At 40.8% G+C, this 15,057-nt stretch overlaps 1 protein-coding gene and 1 pseudogene across 1 annotated transcript in view; one reads left to right on the top strand and one right to left on the bottom strand.

The window, feature by feature from the left end:
- Nucleotides 1–15,057, top strand: part of EXOC4 (exocyst complex component 4) — a 643,761-nt gene that overhangs the window by 484,211 nt on the left and 144,493 nt on the right.
- Nucleotides 5,323–5,441, bottom strand: LOC112478725 (annotated as a pseudogene).

The raw sequence follows: 15,057 nt of genomic DNA, 5'->3' as shown, positions 1-15,057 counted from the left end.
CTTCTTTCTCTGGTTTCTCAATTTAGACACATTGTCAATATGCTCCCCCTTCCCCATTCTGTGTTCTGATGGGGAGGTGTGCCCACCTGAGTCGCTCTCATCCTCACTGGAGGCAGTTGGTGCATTGGCGAGATGCCAAAGACTCTTTCTCTTACTCCTATGGTTATTTCAAGATATAAATAATAATTGATTGCTAACTAGGTACAGATATAATACTAGGCACTCTGGGATATATAAAAATGAGTAAGACCAGGCTGTGCTTTCAAGAAACTTATATTTTAACACAAGGATATGAAAAAAATCCATCCATATCATGAATTCTGTCTCACTCGTCAAAGTACTCACATTACTTTTTGCACGCCTGGCTTATTGTCGGAGAAGACAGTGGTGCTCTTGCATTTTATTTTGCCTGAGCATTTGATTGATTCAGAAATTAAGGATAAAAAATTAGTTAGTATAAGCAAAATTGAAAGCTTTTGAGTTACATAAATAGTGATCATAATAAACCCACCATCCCTTAGTCAAAGCCTATTTATTCTAGAAAAGTTTGCCTATCTGATTTTCTGGTTCACATTATTTTAAGAAGCAGCAAGTTAGGAATCACAGAAACTGACAACAAGAATCTACTGTTTTGTCCCCCTGCCACCTGCCCCCACCTAAAAAAAAACATTGAGATTTAATAACTGCTAGTCTCTATAACAAACACTATATAAAACCATAGCACAGCGTGCTGGTGTGGAGCCATTTAAGTGGGGTGCACACTGCTCTGCCTGCCATGAAGGCCATTAAGGACACGGGTCTGTTACTCAGTAGAGAGGTAGTATAAATAATGGCGAATCATTAATTTGTAATGAGTCATTATGGGGTTAAGCCAGTGGGTTCTGAGCCAGACTCTGCTTGGGTTCACATCCTGTTTCTGCCTCTTACTAGCTGTGTGGCCTTGGACACAGTTCCTAGTCTCTCTCTATGCCTCAGTTTTCTCCTTTGTAAAATGGCAATAATAGTTCCTTCTTTGCAGGGTTGATGCAAGGATGAAGTATTTCTAACTACGTATTAATATGAACGCTTTCCAGCATAGTAGTCAGCATAAAGTCAGAGATCAGCGGTGGCATTGCCATCACTGTCATCCGTCATTTCAAAGCTACCAAAACCTCCTACCCCTCCCCACGGAGGCCGTCCAGCTTCCTTTCCCAGAGACCTGGGCGGTAAATGTGCTTTCGGGGAGTTCCAGAAGCAAAAGGAAGCTGTTAATCCTTTCTTGGAGAATCAAAGACTTGGTTATTCTTTCACAAGTGGGATCAGAGAAGGAGAAAAATCTGTTTTGCATCCCCCCTGCCCCCACCAAGTTTCCTGTAGCAGTTAGAACAGAAGTTAGTCTCTCAAAAGATTATCCTGCCACATTCACTTAAATGTGATACATGGTATGACCTGTAGGATAACAGTGAGAAACTCTAATCACTTACTTAAACCTGCCAGAGACTAATTTTTAGAAGCCTCAGAGGTGGGTGTGCATATTAAAAGACACCAGGTCCTTTCAGTAGACCCCTGAGCAAATGTGTATTGATTAACTTAATTAAAAGAAGATTATAACTCGTGCGCTGCACTCTGTGTTATCTGACTATGTGGTTCCAAGGGATCTTTAAAGCAAGTGTGTTAATGGCCTTCTCATTTAAACCAGCATGAGTTCGAGGTTATTTCATCAATTTAGTAATCAAATAATTTTCAAGACCACAGAAGGTTAAAACCAAGAGTTTTCTTTTATAAGTAAATTATTTTAAATTGTCTTTAGTAGTAGTTCTATATGGAATTTGGTTCAAAGAGATCCTTTCTGTTTTTCAAATATTAAGGGCAAGAGCTCTTTAGCTTTGATTTATTCTTTCAGTCTCACTGCCTGGCTTGGGCTGAGGTCATAGAACCATGAAGCTGTGACTGAGCCATTTGGCTGGGAAACCGCCAGTGTTAGTGTCTTGAGGTCACACTTCATGGACCAGACTCCACAGAGGAAGATGCTCTAATCTGCTATCTGGAGACTGAAGGCCTCACCACCAGCATCCAGAAAACCAAGCGGGAAGAAGATGGAAGAGGGCTGGGGATTCTTGGCTTCTGGTACACGTACATTCTCTTAATTCTCCCCTTTTTCTGTCCTCCCATCCTGAATTGTGCATCCTATCTCCTAGTCCAGAGACCCTCTATTTTGCTCTTTCCAGGGAATAAACCTTCAGATTTTTATCAGAGTGGAGGAGAGACGGTTACACAATGGAGGCAGGGTCTGGGGATTTGACTACTTCTTAAACAGTCTTTGAACTAATCCTTATATTAGTCACTCCTTCTCATTTGTCCCCACACCCACGTGTACCTAGGGAATTCACAGTAGAGATGTGATTGCTTCTCAGCTTTTTCTACTACTGACATAGGATTTCACTTTCTTAAGTTTCTTAGAGCAGTGGTCCCCAGCCTTTTTGGCACCAGGGACCAGTGCTCTTATGAGACTCCAACTCCTAATGATCTGAATGTGGAGCCAAGGCAGTGATGCTAGTGCTGGGGAGCGGCTGCAAATACAGATGAAGCTTTGCTCGCTTGTCCACCTCTCACCTCCTGCTATGCGGCCCGGTTCCTAACAGGCCGTGGACCGGTAACAGTCTACGGTCTGGGGCTGAGGACCCCTGTATTAGAGACAATTACCACTCCGATCTGCTTTCCAGCTTCCAAAATTTTGTTGCTTTTGTCTACTCCCACCTATTCTCCTTACCCTTGTAGATTTATGTCGTGGAAAAAGATAATCTCTTTTTGGTCCTTTCAGTGAGATTTTGGGAGGGAGAGAGAATAGAAGTGTATGTTCAGTCTGCTTTCTTTATCCAGAAGTAAATCCCCTAGGTACATCTTCCTCATCCCTGTTCCTTATGCCTTTACTCAAAAGGCCCTGCTCTGCCTCTGCCCAGGCAACTGGAGGAACATGGAACACTCACCCGCTTCTCCCTTATCGCCTATGCTGTTAAGGTCCAGCTTTTCTGTCTACCGTCCCTGAAAGCCCAACTCAGATTCTAGCTTGTCTCTAAAACCTTCCAGAGCATCTCAGGCCGTGAAAAGTACTCATACATACCTCATATGGGTAGCTAAATTTCTGGGTTATATCTTTTATATCCTTTTCAAGAAGACTGAAAACTAGATTGTAGCCTCCTTTATGCCAGGGCCTTGCCTGAGAATTTGGAGTTTTAGTCACCATGTGGTGTAATGGAAAGAGCACGGGCTTTGGAATAACGCCAACCTGAGGGCAGCCTTGGGTCTCACCACGTGCTGTGTTAGCGCTCAGACAAGGAATTTGGCCTTTCTGAGCCTCACTATCTTCTCTGCGAAATGAGCTATGTGAGGGCTAAATGAGATGACACATGGAGCTGCGCGTTGCATAATCCCTGCAGACAGGAGGCATTTAATAAAGGCCAGTTCCCTCCCTTCTGTGTTCATATCTCCTTAGCGCGGTGTTTTTCCGCAGTCGATGCTCAATAATATTCACTAAATGTTGTGCTGGAAAAAAGAAATCGATAAAAGTTCTTCATTAGCCAGGTATCCTACTTTTCTCTATCCAAGCTGTACCACATCATAGCAGAAAGATAAAATCCAGAAATTCTAATCCAGAATTTTATGGCAGGAAATCCTTATTTCTTAAGTAAGTGTGGGACTGGGGAAGGAAGAGCACAGTATTCAGTGACACGGAAGGGGTCTCAATCTCAGTATCGGCTTTCTCAAAGCCAGCCTGAGGTTTACAGCTGGGCTTCCTTTTCGCAATTATAAAAGTGAGAACTATGTTAACTAACTTCCAATTCAGTCCACCGTTGGCCACTTGGGATCTGGAAGCTGGCCGATTTTTTGACCTCAGGTGCTCTGCTATGTAGGGTTGCCAGTTATAATTATATGTTCAGATGTCAATTAGCAAACAGCCCATTATTTGGCAGTTTGGAATAATGAGATGGATCTTGCACTAATCTTTCAAGTCAACAAGCATTTGATAAGTGCCTTATACATAAAATTCTATATTGTACTGTACCTAGTAAAGTTATATTATTACATATTATATAACTTTGTGAGTTCCTGAATTTTCAGATACCATTGGATTCTTGAGCAGCAAAGAAAAAGGCAGAAAGTTTTCCATAAAAACAGTTCTCTCAAACACACAAGCGTCCCTTTGTATTCAAGTGACAAGAATTTCAAAGACAGTTACCTCATGGAACAGAGATAATGTAAATTCACGTAGTGCAGAAAATACTGACTAAATATGATCGTTCTAGACTTTATACAGATTGTGCACAATCTTAATATAGATTCGCTTGGCTCTGGGGAAACCTCAGTGAGTAAAAGAGACGGACTTTCTCTAAAGATTGCTAGTTCCTTGTGATATGCGATTTTTTCTTCTCTCTGTATCAGAGCTTTCCATGCAGATTTTTCTCAGTGCCACATCTAGATTTATGTATAAATAGTATTCATTAAATTCCTGAAATTGAAATGTTTTTTTCTCTTTTACACAAGTTCAGATTATTGTTCACCTACAGCTTGTCATTTCATGAAATAACCTCTACTCCTTCGTGACCTCCGTTTGTTTCCCATGAGTAAAGAATCTGCATAGAACAGGGAGGAAGATGCAAGGCCTTGCTTAGGGGGCGTGAGGATGGGTGGCGAGACTGCGTGGTGTTCTGTCGTTGCCACTCTCGGCCTGCAGCGTGCTGGGGAACGCAGACGCGGCCTCCTCTGAGCTTGCCCTCTTTCTCCGTTCGTCAGATTCGCGTGCATCTTCTCTCTTTCATGAGCGCTGTCATTTTTGTTTATGTCCCTCTTCCTGCATTTATTTCATGGCTGTGGCAGATTTGGGACATTACTAAATTTTACTGTTATCTATGCTCTTGGTTATCATTGTGGCCGACGGCAGAAAAACTGCGGCACCGCGTATGCTACTGTGCATCTCGTCCCAACTCTAAGCTCAGTGACACCACTTTGATAGCTTGACGTCAGCCGTGGTGGGAGCCTTTACTGATGGAGAACAGTAAATGTTGTAAACTGGGACCCCCCTCGTCTCCGTGGAGAGCTGGTCATCAGACACCGACCAGCACAGCACCGTCACGTGCCTTACATTGCTTTGCGCCACAGTCCGAGTGAACACCAAGCCCAGATTTTTACAATGGATCCATGGCTTCCCTTAAGCTGTGCTCCCCTCCATCCTTCTCATCCCCTATGAATCAGTCATTAATTTCTTTCTCCCTTTATGTTCTACCTCCTGACCCTTCTCCTTCCTCCTCCTCCTCCTCCTCCGTCTTTTTTTTTTTTTTTTTTTAACACCTGCAGCACCTGGTCTTCCTAGGTGGTCTCCCATCTAAATACTAACCAGGCCCGACCCTGCTTAGCTTCCAAGATCAAACAGGATTGGGCGTGTTCAACGTGGCATGGCCGTAGACTTATTCTTCTTATTTTTAAAAGCAAAGGCTCTAGTGCCACCCTGACTAGCTTTGCGTCTGGCTCCACGCTTTACTAATTGTGTTATCTTGGCCACTAAGTTTTTTCTGCCCCAGTTTTACCACCTGTCAAGTGGGGATGATAATAGTATCTACTTCATAGAGTTATTATGGGCACTAAATGAGTTAATCATTTTAAAAGCACCTAGAATAATGCCTGGTATATAGTAAGCAAAATATGGATATTTATTTAATAAAACACTTTTAGTTGTTATCCAGGCCTTAACCTACAGGCTTTTTATGAGGTAGAGAGTTCAAAACAGAAAAGAGAATAGCAAAAGGAACATGTGAAAATAAGAAGAAGAATGGCCTGGCATTCTAATAGAAATAGTAGTTCTATGGAACTAGGAAAGGGTTAATGAAATAAACCAGAGGAAGAGTAGTGATAAAGAAGGCTGCAAAGATTAAAATATAAATCATATAAACTTATGTTTTATTTCAAATATGCACACCAGGAAAGTAAGGGCTACTTTATAAATGCATAGAAAATTTCCATTTTGATTTAAGCAATTAAACCAATTTTGATCCTCATTCTAGACAGAAATTTAATTGTCACATACTGAAGGTACTTAGGCTAAATCAAATTTGTATTGAACAAGAGCCATGGAGACCAAATGAGAGATGTATGTCCATATCTATGAAAAAACCAAGCCCAGGAGCCACAGTACTCATTTGTCTGACCATCTGGAAGGCTCTAGTGATCTAAGCACTTAATTTTACCCTCATTTTTAGAACAAAAGGGAAACAATAAAAGAAGAAAATGGACAGCAGGGACGTCCTCCTTTTCATTTAAAATAAAAAATCTTAGTGATAAAAGGAGCAGAGAGTTTAAAAGAAAAAATGAGAAACCATTAAAATGATTTGAATGTTCTGTCCGCATGTTGCAGTGGGCTCTATTGTTTTCAGTTACATGGGAACTGTGGTAATTTTATGAATCATTAGAGTTTTCTTTCCAAATTATATCTGTATGTTCTTAAAGTGCCTCCTAAGTTACCCACAGTAAGAGACTATCGAACAATTTTATTATTCCATTTTGTACTTTTGAGTTTTATATTTTGTATTTCAAAAAATTTTGTACTTACAACCCAAAGATGAAATCATGACAGCCGAATCTTTGTGTACTTAATTTCTCCTACTTTTTAAAACATAATAGCCAGTCTCTGTTCTCATCTTTAGTCTAATAAGAGACCCTAGAATAAATATGAAGCCCTAGTTTGATAGAATGATGTCTCATTTAAGAGCAAACCTCCCTCCACCCCAGAATTGAAAATAATAACAACAGTTGAATAGTGTCCTTGGGCATATAGGTCTCAGCAGGCATAGTGACCTGCAAAACATGTACTCTTGCTACTGATGCTTAACATTGCTTCCTAGAGCAGTCATCTCCAAAGGCCTGTCCACCATCCTGGGCCAGCCAGTCCCACATGGGACCTACAGAAAATGGGTAAAGTAAGGTAAATGTAATGTGCAGTGTGTTATATGCGCGTGTGTGTATACGTACTTGAGTGCTTTCCAGTTTACTTTCTTGGGAGGGACTGTCTTTTTCTCATTTTCTTGCTATTTTTTACTGTTAAAATATTCATACTTTTAACCATACTTTTATCAAAACAGTGACGTTGTAGGTGATCTGTTTTTGTTTTATTTTAAGCATCATAACTTGGAAAAATAAAAAGTTGGATGTATATTGATCCATTTTTTCCTGGGTGGTGAAACCCTAAAGTCTGGAAATATAATAATGTATCGGCTGCATCCTTCCCGGTGGCATGGGCGTTTCCTGTGTGAAAAGATTGTCTTACAAAGAAATACATCAAAGCTTCAGTATTCTGATTTTTAACCATTCACTCTGCTTGGATTCAAGAGAGAAGCTGCTTTCCTGGGCAGTACATGGGTGGTACTATTACTGTCCCTTTCACATAAACTTTGGTAGGGTGCCATTGAGTGTAGTTCGTCAGAAAGCGTTATGGTAATTTCTAATCTCGTATAGGCCCCTCTCTCTACAAACAATGTGCCTTTATAACTAAAATCTAGGAACAGTAAGCGGGAATGACTCATCTCCTAAACCTGGGAAAATGAGTTAAAGCCCTAGTTGACTTTATGGTAGGCGGGCTGGCGATGTCACCATGGTTCATGAAGAATATCACAACCCTTGTGAAAGAGAGAGAGAGTAATTCGTTCAATACCCCAAAGACAGTCAGTATGAAAACCGTGTTTGGAGCCAGGTCTCATGTTTGCTCATTGTTTGATTTTTGCCCAGTGGTGCATAATGTTTTTCTCAGCATGCGAAGGTCAAATAAAGCAGTTAACTTTGTTCCTAGAATGAGCGAGAAAGCTGGGTTCACAACGACCAGTTTTCAAGAACAAGATCTACTTTTTAAAATTCATTAGTTCTTCTCAAATTTTATTGCCTCTCCCAGTATGAGGCATAGCTGAGTTGTATCTTTACCCTTGAACAAATGTTCCCTTGCGTGGACACGCTTGCTCGTGTGCTCTCTCCCCTAACAGTTCCATATGTTCTATTTTCCTGGAAGCCAAGCTCCCTGCTCATTCTCCTCCTCTGAGGGCTCCAGATCTCACCTCTGAGGTGCACGAGTAACTTTTTTTTTTAGGGAAAGTTGTCAGCATAATTGATTATTATATGGTGTGAGCCGCCGAAGACAGGCGAGCCTGCACAGAGTGGAGCAAACGTGTTTGTGGTGTGCATCTCCCCCCGGGTCCAGCCGGACTTCCTCCTCTGACATGTTGATTTATACATTCATAGCTCTTCCCTAATGAATCGTGCCCCAACGTGGGTCGCTGAGGCCTCCTGCCGAAGAGACCTTGCCTTTGCTAGCAAAAAGCAGCAATGTAAAGGCTCTGCTCTGTGAATTTCTGGATTTGTTTCTTTGTTGGCACCAAATGGAGTGACTGAGGACATGTAATCTTTAAAAGGACAAAATAATCACATCAAATGCTTGAATAATACAGCTACATCAAAAGAAGGGTTTCCGTGAATACAGATGCTTTGCGACATGACAGAACCTAGTCAGAGTGGAATGAGAATTTGAGAAATGTAAAGAAATACGAGCATCTAAGACCACCTTTGGTGGCAGCTTGACGTTCAGGAGTTCTTTAAAAACCTCTTTCTAAGTGTTATACTTGTTCCTTGAAACTGCTTTAAGTGTTAGACTTGCTAAAATTTAGGGATGATAATGACTGCTCTACTTTCTCACAATCTGTTGGGATATTGATTGAGATATTTGTGAAGTACTCTGAGTTCTCAGAAAAAAAAGAGTGTTAAGAAAATGCTACACTGATATTGTCAGCAAGGCAGGGAAAATTATGCAGAAACATAATTTTGGAAAGATAAGTTTAAGAAAGTTTGAATTATTAGCCTGAGTCCATATGACAGTCCTGTGTCCTTATGACCGATTGTTTTGTCTTAGGTATCAGTTCTGGGTAAATTCAGAGGCCAGGGTATCAGGGAATTGCGACGAGAGAAGAGCACTTGCTGGTGTGAAACTGTCACTGAAGAGACTCTTGGCTGGTGGCATTGGAGTGGCCTGTGTCTCCAGAAGGCTGGTCATACAGGACAGCCAAGGGAGCAGCAGGAGGGGCCAATCTTCATTTCCTCTCCTGATTCCATCCTTTTCCCCTTGTGGAGTTACTTCACACCTTCCTTTCACTGGCAAATGTCTCAAATGAGTGTCTCCCTTCCCCACACACTCCCTTCTCAGCTTCCTGTAAACCTGGTTCTGGTCTCACCAAACCCACCATTGAAACTGTCATCTGTAGGTCACAGTAACCTTCCATAATCAGTCCTCATTCACTTTGACCGTGCTGCACTTGGCACTGTGCGCTACCTAGGAAGACTAACTCATCACTTACTATCTGTGTTTTTACTAGAAGCAACAAAAGATTCAGGCTACCTGAGTTCAAATCCTGGCTGAAACTAAAACTTTCTAGTTGTGTTACTTTGGACAACTCTTTGGTCTCTTGGTACTTTAGTTTCCCCAGCTATAAAACAGGGATAAGTGTACCCACCTTATAGATGGTTAAAATAAAATTTATAGAGAGTTAATTGAGAGAATTCATACAGAGCACTTAGACCTATACTATATGGCACACTTTATTGTAGTTGTTATATTCCCAGAGTGTAGCATAGTGGTAATGCCTGGCACATAGTAAGTGCTCAGTAATTGTTGGATAGATTGACAGATGAACGATAGTTAGGTAGCTTATTCTAACAGTCACATTTGGATTATAAATGCTATTTACAGATATGTCCAATATAAGGGAAAGGAAACAAGGGTGCTGAGTACTTTACCTTCGCCAATCAAGTCAATTAAGGGCTAGAATTTGGTTATCTTTGAATCCTGTTTTCTATAAGCTCATCTATATATTTTTTTTCATGCCTTTTAAATCATTTTTCTTTGAGCAAATTGCCTTTTTAAAAAAAACAACTTATATCGAAAACAATAAAGGATTTGTTTTAATGGGTGTATAACTAGACTGTAGAGCGTAATAGTGGGCCCTTTGAGCAGAAATAAAATATCCAGAAATATACAACTGGGAAGTAAAATCCCAGGAGACACAATGACCCAGAGTAAGTCCTCCATTGGGGTTCTTCTTTCCTCATTGGAGGATTTCGTGGGTGGCTGGTTTGTTCCTTAAAAGTTGGATGCCCTTACACTAGCCTTTTTCCTTGAAATTCTTCTTCCTTAGTTTTTATCATACTTTGTCTTCTCGTTTTTTGGTTTTTGCTTTGTTGTTTTTCGGCTTTGTCCCTGCTTTTTTTTTCTGTCAACTTTTTTCCTCCTGTCACTATTGTTCAAGCCACCCTGACTACTGCGGGGGCCTCAGTCGGTCTCCTCACTGAACTGTCAGGTGTCTAGTCCGCCCTCCCATGTGTCAGCTGGGTCCATCTTCATCTGACACCCTTTTCCCCAGGACAGGGCACAGTATGGGGTAGTCACGAGAACACTGACATGGGAATGAAAACGCCTGAAGTCTTCTTTCTTCCTTTCAAATCTCATTTCTCTTTTTTTCTTGCTTTTTCTAAGATTTTTCTTTTTATCACTGGTTTTCGACAATTTGTTTGTGCTGTGCTGCGCTATATAGTTAAATGTTTTCAGTAAGATGCTGCTGCTGTATTTCATATTCCATCACATCTGCAGACCTGTATGAGCTGGCTTCCTAACATCGGCGATGCTGAGATTGACCCCTGGATGTGAGTGTGGCCTTCCAGTCCCTCCACTGGGCGGTCACGGTGTTCCTCATGTAATTCCCTCACGTAACCAGAAAGTGATCTGTGTGGTGTAACTTCGCCACTACAAAAGTGTTCACTTTCCTACCAACTTTGATCTATTTGTTTTAGTGCCAAGTGATCATCTTTACCCCAGTCACTTGTTCTGTTAGGGGCTGCCAAGTGGTTTTCTAATTCTGTGATTTCTCCTGCATTTCTTAGCGGGCATTCCTCCTTAACAGGGAACTTTCTCTATTTGGTAATCCTGAGACAGAGATCCTGCTGGAAAGACAGAGTAAATGCGTAATTCTTTCTCTTTATCAATTTTCAAAGAAGAACTTGATTTTATAGTCACCTCAGATGGTGGCAAGTGAATTTTTTCTGACTCACTCTCTGCATTGATCTTTTTCATTTTTTTTTTTTTTTTTCAATAAATATAGTCACCTGCAATAAGTTTTTCTGTTTAATGCTCTAATTATCAGCTTTGGCCAGAGGGAGCTGGATCTAGATTTTTCTAGACCTGGATTCTAGATTTTGGAGTACCGTAAACTAGCTATGTATCTTTGACAGGCTCTTTAATATTTATTTTAGCTGTTTTTATTTTTAAATCAGGAAAGTTAGACTGTGGATAGCAAGGGTTCCTTTCAGCTCTGGAGTCAGTTCTGAGCTCCACTTCCTAACGTGCTGCTCTGCTCTGTCCATCTGCAGGAAGGAGCCCTGGGTCTGTCATCCAGACCTTCCACAGGTTGGCTCCCCATCCAGCCAACCCTTCCTCTTCCACCTCCTCAGCGGGAATCCCCTCCCCCAGCCACACTCGTCTCCTGTTTGCTGCAGGAGACCAGCTCACCCCTTACTCCCAACCTTTTGCCTGCACCTTTTCTCTTGCCTGAAATAGCTTGCCTCTTCTCCTCCATGTGTCCAAACCTCACCCATCCTCCAGTACCAGTTCAGGCCTCTCCACCTTTTTACTCCTTTTCCCCTACATTGTCTTCGCACTTACTCGCACCTTCTCTTGGAACATCACTTGTTTCTTGTTCTGAATGACGTTATCCCAGCTAGACTATCTTTACTGGGAAAAGAGACTTGCTTTATACCAAGAGCATTGCTTGGAACAAAAGAAGTGCTATAGCTGCTAATGTTGTTGTTATTATATTTCTATGTTCCCTGAACATGTAGCACTATGTATTTTGCTGAATTGGCAGCCTTAAGGTCTTTTGAAATAGGTGGTGTATATGTGCGTGGATTGGGTGGGGAGGGAGGTGGAGCGGGAGGTGGAGCTGGTAAGTGCTAATGCACACCTACTCACTGCTCTATTTCCACTCTCCGGGTTCCATTACATATCAAGGGGAATTGATAACCTAGATATAGAGTTACACTGATTTGAGGTATAGAGGTAAACAAATATTTCTTTTATTACCTAATATTAACTAGGGAAACAGAAATGCCCCCCTGGGATCTCGTAGCCTAATTATGCACAACTGTTGTATACTTCTTTTTCTGCTATTTTGTTTTGTTTTGAATATGAAATCACAAAGCCCTAAATAAACCTCAGAAAGAGCCAGCTGTGCTTATAAGATACGTTGGGTACAGAATTTATTTCAACTGTAAATGATCCTCTCCCCAAAATGTTAAAAAATATTAGTAATAATTTACTTCACATGCATTTTCCAAGTTTTTAATTGGCAAACAAATTTTATAATCACTTATGTGCAGTCTAAAGGGGTATAGAATTTTCCGATTGCCAAAAATTTTGACCTTATATTTTCTTTGTTTAAGCCTTTTTGTAAATTCTTCCTAACACTGTAGGCTGCCAAAGAGAGCTTCGGAATGTATTTCCCTGTTGGTTGTATATTTGTCTTTTCTGAGCAGTGAAACCCTTTGAAATGATCTTCCTACACTTGAGTGGATCATCTAGTGATTAGCGACATCAGATTGGATTTATTGTATGTTCTTGCTGGAGAGGAGGAAAAGAAGGATATTCAAAGTTTAGTACTATATATGTGTACTATATATGTTATAAAAGGACCTCCAGGATCTAGCTTCTGACCGCCTCCCTCAGCCTGCCCTCCTGATCTATACACGCACGCACGCACACACACACACACACACACACACACACACACACCCCCATCCTTCACCACAGCCATGAAGAACCACTTGAAATTTCCTGAATCCCATGCTGTGTCATGTTCATGCCGCTCCATCTATCTGAAGTGCTTTTTGTCCCCATTTTTTTTTTTCAATCTACAAGGCACTGTCTTCCATGACTCAATTCAGTCATAACTTCCTCTTTTTCACCACCCGGTCCCTTTCCACCCTAGTCCAATTAATTCTTTCCTCCTCTGTGCCTCTACTGTACAGTATACAGATGCCCAAGACAGCGCCTTGACACTTTATTGTCCCTATTTGTGAACTTGTTTGTCACCTCTTACTGATATCTACAATCACTGGAGGGCAAGGATCTTGTCTCATCTGGCTTTTTCTCTCCTACAACTAGCCTAATATTTGGCACCGAGAAAATATTCACCTAATAAATATGTTTCTGTTTAATCAATTAATTAAATTCTCTGCTCTTTTCAGACAACTTCTGGTCCCTCTGAACGCTTGTCAGTAGTAGGATTGCCAACAAGACTGCTACATCTTCACGTTTTAAAAATATACCATAAGTGAAAACCATTAGAATACAATACTTATACACTTATGGATGGTTGTTTTTAGACAAGATTTTGAAGGGGTGCCTATTCATTTATGTAATGAGTGGACATAAATTGCTCATAATTGAGATTTGACATGCACACATGTAACCACCAACCACACGTCCATCCCAGGCAGTACCTCTTCCTCCTCTAGCAAAGGTATATTATTCTGGGTTCTCCAGAGAAAGAGAACAAAAGGAGGAGATATTCTAGGTGTTTCTAATCGGAAGACCTAATGGAGATTATGGAGAGTCTTCTCACAGAAAGGAGTTTTTAGCTGAGACATCTGAAAGATAAGAAAAATTATTCTAGGAAAGGAAGACAAAGGACAGAACCTTCTGGCAAGTACAAGGCCCTGGAATGGGAATGAAGTACTGAAGAAGCCCCAGGTAGCAGGACCTTAGAGTGGCCAGGGGGCAAGGGCAGATGATGAAGCTGGAGGGGTAGACAGAAGCCATGTCATGAAGGGCCTTATGGGTAACCTGAAGAATGTAGAGCCTAGTGCATTAAAGAGCTGTTGAAGTCGGTGACAGAGGAAATCAGATATAATTTGAAATTTTTTGATGTTAAACTAACTGTGAAGTGCACAAATCTTAAGAATTTTTTACATATGTTTTTACTCGCACAGCTGCTACCCAAGCAAGCTATTTCTAGTACCTGGAAGGTTCTGTTCTTCCCCTCAGGACTGACTCCTCTACAGGTAGCCACTCTTCTGACCTCTATCATCAGAAATTACTTTTTCCTTTCTTTGAACTACAATAATAATCATACAGTTGTGTTCCTTTCTGTCTGATTACTTTCGGCACATGGGCTGTGAGAGTCATCCATGTCGTCATGTGTATCAGTAGTTTGTCCTTTTTCACTTCCGTGTAGTATTCCATTGTGTGAACACACCACAGTTTATTTGCCTATTCAACTATTGATGGACATGAGGATCACTTTTATTTATTTAGTTTAGCTATTATAAATAAAACTGCTATGTGTATTGTGTTCATGTCTTTGGATGGACATAAACACTCATTTCTGTGGGAGATACAACTTTTTCAAAGATCATCCTGCTTATGAGGTGGAAGATGATTTAGACTGGAGAGTAGAAATGCTAGTTCCTCAGGCACCAACACCTGGATGTGCAGCCTTTTACTAGCTGGCTCATTAAAAAGGCAAACACGTTCAGAACATTCTCGGCATCATGCAAATCAAAATATACATTCAAAAACAGAAAGCAGATTTCCTTTTGGCTTCTGTCATTACTGTCATTGTTGTAGTTATTACTTTTTTCCTAATTGAGGTAATATCGGTATAACATTATGTAATTTCCAGGTATACGACACTATAATACAGTATTTGTATACAGTACAAAAAGATCACCACCGTAAGACTGGGATTATTATTGTTTACAGCCAGCTACAACTTGGAGCTGGTAGTAATTGTGAGGACACGATGCTGTGACAGCTTTTACTGAATTGTAGTTGAATATATCTGAATAAACAAAAACATTATTGTCATCATCAAACATTCATGTAGCCCCCTTTCTCCACAGTTGCTGGTATGTGTGTTTGGTGTTGGTGGGGTGTGTCTGAAGCGATAGATACTTTATTTTATGTTTTCTTTCAAATTCTTTCTAAAGCAGTTTCCCAGAACC

Source organism: Pteropus alecto, unplaced genomic scaffold (assembly GCF_000325575.1).
Source record: "Pteropus alecto unplaced genomic scaffold, ASM32557v1 scaffold22, whole genome shotgun sequence".
NCBI lineage: Eukaryota > Metazoa > Chordata > Mammalia > Chiroptera > Pteropodidae > Pteropus > Pteropus alecto.
This window is presented reverse-complemented; position numbering and strand designations above follow the sequence as displayed.